Source organism: Musa acuminata, unplaced genomic scaffold (genome assembly GCF_036884655.1).
Source record: "Musa acuminata AAA Group cultivar baxijiao unplaced genomic scaffold, Cavendish_Baxijiao_AAA HiC_scaffold_506, whole genome shotgun sequence".
Classification (NCBI taxonomy): Eukaryota; Viridiplantae; Streptophyta; class Magnoliopsida; order Zingiberales; family Musaceae; genus Musa; species Musa acuminata.
Genome location: NW_027020751.1, coordinates 7501 through 12500, shown reverse-complemented (window position 1 = coordinate 12500; position 5000 = coordinate 7501).

Genomic DNA, 5000 nt, shown 5'->3' with positions numbered 1-5000 from the left:
GCCAAAACTGGCCATTTTTGGCTGCGCGAGCGGCGAGCGGCGGACAGCGAGCGAAGCGAGAGGCAGCACCGTCCCTGCTATACGAAAGCCCCATCCAGCCCTGTGCCACCCGGGGGGTTCCAGGGTGCTGAGATGGCTGACGTTTTGCTCCGCTCTCGACGGTCACCGCGCAATGCAAGAACAGGCCAAAAACTGGCCAAAACGGCCCAAAAACGGGCCAAAACTGGCCATTTTTGGCTGCGCGAGCGAGCGGCGAGCGGCGGACAGCGAGCGAAGCGAGAGGCAGCACCGTCCCTGCTATACGAAAGCCCCATCCAGCCCTGTGCCACCCGGGGGGTTCCAGGGTGCTGAGATGGCTGACGTTTTGCTCCGCTCTCGACGGTCACCGCGCAATGCAAGAACAGGCCAAAAACTGGCCAAAACGGCCCAAAAACGGGCCAAAACTGGCCATTTTTGGCTGCACGAGCGAGCGGCGAGCGGCGGACAGCGAGCGAAGCGAGAGGCAGCACCGTCCCTGCTATACGAAAGCCCCATCCAGCCCTGTGCCACCCGGGGGGTTCCAGGGTGCTGAGATGGCTGACGTTTTGCTCCGCTCTCGACGGTCACCGCGCAATGCAAGAACAGGCCAAAAACTGGCCAAAACGGCCCAAAAACGGGCCAAAACTGGCCATTTTTGGCTGCACGAGCGAGCGGCGAGCGGCGGACAGCGAGCGAAGCGAGAGGCAGCACCGTCCCTGCTATACGAAAGCCCCATCCAGCCCTGTGCCACCCGGGGGGTTCCAGGGTGCTGAGATGGCTGACGTTTTGCTCCGCTCTCGACGGTCACCGCGCAATGCAAGAACAGGCCAAAAACTGGCCAAAACGGCCCAAAAACGGGCCAAAACTGGCCATTTTTGGCTGCACGAGCGAGCGGCGAGCGGCGGACAGCGAGCGAAGCGAGAGGCAGCACCGTCCCTGCTATACGAAAGCCCCATCCAGCCCTGTGCCACCCGGGGGGTTCCAGGGTGCTGAGATGGCTGACGTTTTGCTCCGCTCTCGACGGTCACCGCGCAATGCAAGAACAGGCCAAAAACTGGCCAAAACGGCCCAAAAACGGGCCAAAACTGGCCATTTTTGGCTGCGCGAGCGAGCGGCGAGCGGCGGACAGCGAGCGAAGCGAGAGGCAGCACCGTCCCTGCTATACGAAAGCCCCATCCAGCCCTGTGCCACCCGGGGGGTTCCAGGGTGCTGAGATGGCTGACGTTTTGCTCCGCTCTCGACGGTCACCGCGCAATGCAAGAACAGGCCAAAAACTGGCCAAAACGGCCCAAAAACGGGCCAAAACTGGCCATTTTTGGCTGCACGAGCGAGCGGCGAGCGGCGGACAGCGAGCGAAGCGAGAGGCAGCACCGTCCCTGCTATACGAAAGCCCCATCCAGCCCTGTGCCACCCGGGGGGTTCCAGGGTGCTGAGATGGCTGACGTTTTGCTCCGCTCTCGACGGTCACCGCGCAATGCAAGAACAGGCCAAAAACTGGCCAAAACGGCCCAAAAACGGGCCAAAACTGGCCATTTTTGGCTGCACGAGCGAGCGGCGAGCGGCGGACAGCGAGCGAAGCGAGAGGCAGCACCGTCCCTGCTATACGAAAGCCCCATCCAGCCCTGTGCCACCCGGGGGGTTCCAGGGTGCTGAGATGGCTGACGTTTTGCTCCGCTCTCGACGGTCACCGCGCAATGCAAGAACAGGCCAAAAACTGGCCAAAACGGCCCAAAAACGGGCCAAAACTGGCCATTTTTGGCTGCACGAGCGAGCGGCGAGCGGCGGACAGCGAGCGAAGCGAGAGGCAGCACCGTCCCTGCTATACGAAAGCCCCATCCAGCCCTGTGCCACCCGGGGGGTTCCAGGGTGCTGAGATGGCTGACGTTTTGCTCCGCTCTCGACGGTCACCGCGCAATGCAAGAACAGGCCAAAAACTGGCCAAAACGGCCCAAAAACGGGCCAAAACTGGCCATTTTTGGCTGCGCGAGCGAGCGGCGAGCGGCGGACAGCGAGCGAAGCGAGAGGCAGCACCGTCCCTGCTATACGAAAGCCCCATCCAGCCCTGTGCCACCCGGGGGGTTCCAGGGTGCTGAGATGGCTGACGTTTTGCTCCGCTCTCGACGGTCACCGCGCAATGCAAGAACAGGCCAAAAACTGGCCAAAACGGCCCAAAAACGGGCCAAAACTGGCCATTTTTGGCTGCACGAGCGAGCGGCGAGCGGCGGACAGCGAGCGAAGCGAGAGGCAGCACCGTCCCTGCTATACGAAAGCCCCATCCAGCCCTGTGCCACCCGGGGGGTTCCAGGGTGCTGAGATGGCTGACGTTTTGCTCCGCTCTCGACGGTCACCGCGCAATGCAAGAACAGGCCAAAAACTGGCCAAAACGGCCCAAAAACGGGCCAAAACTGGCCATTTTTGGCTGCACGAGCGAGCGGCGAGCGGCGGACAGCGAGCGAAGCGAGAGGCAGCACCGTCCCTGCTATACGAAAGCCCCATCCAGCCCTGTGCCACCCGGGGGGTTCCAGGGTGCTGAGATGGCTGACGTTTTGCTCCGCTCTCGACGGTCACCGCGCAATGCAAGAACAGGCCAAAAACTGGCCAAAACGGCCCAAAAACGGGCCAAAACTGGCCATTTTTGGCTGCACGAGCGAGCGGCGAGCGGCGGACAGCGAGCGAAGCGAGAGGCAGCACCGTCCCTGCTATACGAAAGCCCCATCCAGCCCTGTGCCACCCGGGGGGTTCCAGGGTGCTGAGATGGCTGACGTTTTGCTCCGCTCTCGACGGTCACCGCGCAATGCAAGAACAGGCCAAAAACTGGCCAAAACGGCCCAAAAACGGGCCAAAACTGGCCATTTTTGGCTGCACGAGCGAGCGGCGAGCGGCGGACAGCGAGCGAAGCGAGAGGCAGCACCGTCCCTGCTATACGAAAGCCCCATCCAGCCCTGTGCCACCCGGGGGGTTCCAGGGTGCTGAGATGGCTGACGTTTTGCTCCGCTCTCGACGGTCACCGCGCAATGCAAGAACAGGCCAAAAACTGGCCAAAACGGCCCAAAAACGGGCCAAAACTGGCCATTTTTGGCTGCACGAGCGAGCGGCGAGCGGCGGACAGCGAGCGAAGCGAGAGGCAGCACCGTCCCTGCTATACGAAAGCCCCATCCAGCCCTGTGCCACCCGGGGGGTTCCAGGGTGCTGAGATGGCTGACGTTTTGCTCCGCTCTCGACGGTCACCGCGCAATGCAAGAACAGGCCAAAAACTGGCCAAAACGGCCCAAAAACGGGCCAAAACTGGCCATTTTTGGCTGCACGAGCGAGCGGCGAGCGGCGGACAGCGAGCGAAGCGAGAGGCAGCACCGTCCCTGCTATACGAAAGCCCCATCCAGCCCTGTGCCACCCGGGGGGTTCCAGGGTGCTGAGATGGCTGACGTTTTGCTCCGCTCTCGACGGTCACCGCGCAATGCAAGAACAGGCCAAAAACTGGCCAAAACGGCCCAAAAACGGGCCAAAACTGGCCATTTTTGGCTGCACGAGCGAGCGGCGAGCGGCGGACAGCGAGCGAAGCGAGAGGCAGCACCGTCCCTGCTATACGAAAGCCCCATCCAGCCCTGTGCCACCCGGGGGGTTCCAGGGTGCTGAGATGGCTGACGTTTTGCTCCGCTCTCGACGGTCACCGCGCAATGCAAGAACAGGCCAAAAACTGGCCAAAACGGCCCAAAAACGGGCCAAAACTGGCCATTTTTGGCTGCACGAGCGAGCGGCGAGCGGCGGACAGCGAGCGAAGCGAGAGGCAGCACCGTCCCTGCTATACGAAAGCCCCATCCAGCCCTGTGCCACCCGGGGGGTTCCAGGGTGCTGAGATGGCTGACGTTTTGCTCCGCTCTCGACGGTCACCGCGCAATGCAAGAACAGGCCAAAAACTGGCCAAAACGGCCCAAAAACGGGCCAAAACTGGCCATTTTTGGCTGCGCGAGCGAGCGGCGAGCGGCGGACAGCGAGCGAAGCGAGAGGCAGCACCGTCCCTGCTATATACGAAAGCCCCATCCAGCCCTGTGCCACCCGGGGGGTTCCAGGGTGCTGAGATGGCTGACGTTTTGCTCCGCTCACGACGGTCACCGCACCACGCAAGAACGGACCATAAACAGGCCAAAACAGCCCAAAAACGGGCCAAAACTGGTCATTTTTGGCTGCGCGAGCGAGCGGCGAGCGGCGAACAGCGAGCGAAGCGTGAGGCAGCACCGTCCCTGCTATACGAAAGCCCCATCCAGCCCTGTGCCACCCGGGGGGTTCCAGGGTGCTGAGATGGCTGACGTTTTGCTCCGCTCACGACGGTCACCGCGCCATGCAAGAACGGACCAAAAACAGGCCAAAACAGCCCAAAAACGGGCCAAAACTGGCCATTTTTGGCTGAGCGAGCGAGCGGTGAGCGGCGAACAGCGAGCGAAGCGAGAGGCAGCACCGTCCCTGCTATACGAAAGCCCCATCCAGCCCTGTGCCACCCGGGGGGTTCCAGGGTGCTGAGATGGCTGACGTTTTGCTCCGCTCACGACGGTCGCCGTGCCACGCAAGAACGGACCAAAAACAGGCCAAAACAGCCCAAAAACGGGCCAAAACTGGCCATTTTAGGTTGCGCGAGCGAGCGGCGAGCGGCGAACAGCGAGCGAAGCGTGAGGCAGCACCGTCCCTGCTATACGAAAGCCCCATCCAGCCCTGTGCCACCCGGGGGGTTCCAAGGTGCTGAGATGGCTGACGTTTTGCTCCGCTCACGACGGTCACCGCGCCACGCCAGAACAGACCAAAAACAGGCCAAAACAGCCCAAAAACGGGCCAAAACTGGCCATTTTTGGCTGCGCGAGCGAGCGGCGAGCGGCGAACAGCGAGCGAAGCGAGAAGCAGCACCGTCCATGCTATACGAAAGCCCAATCTAGCAAAGAACAGCCCAAAAGGAGGCAAAAACGGGGCAAAAGGGGCAAAAACGGGGCAAAACT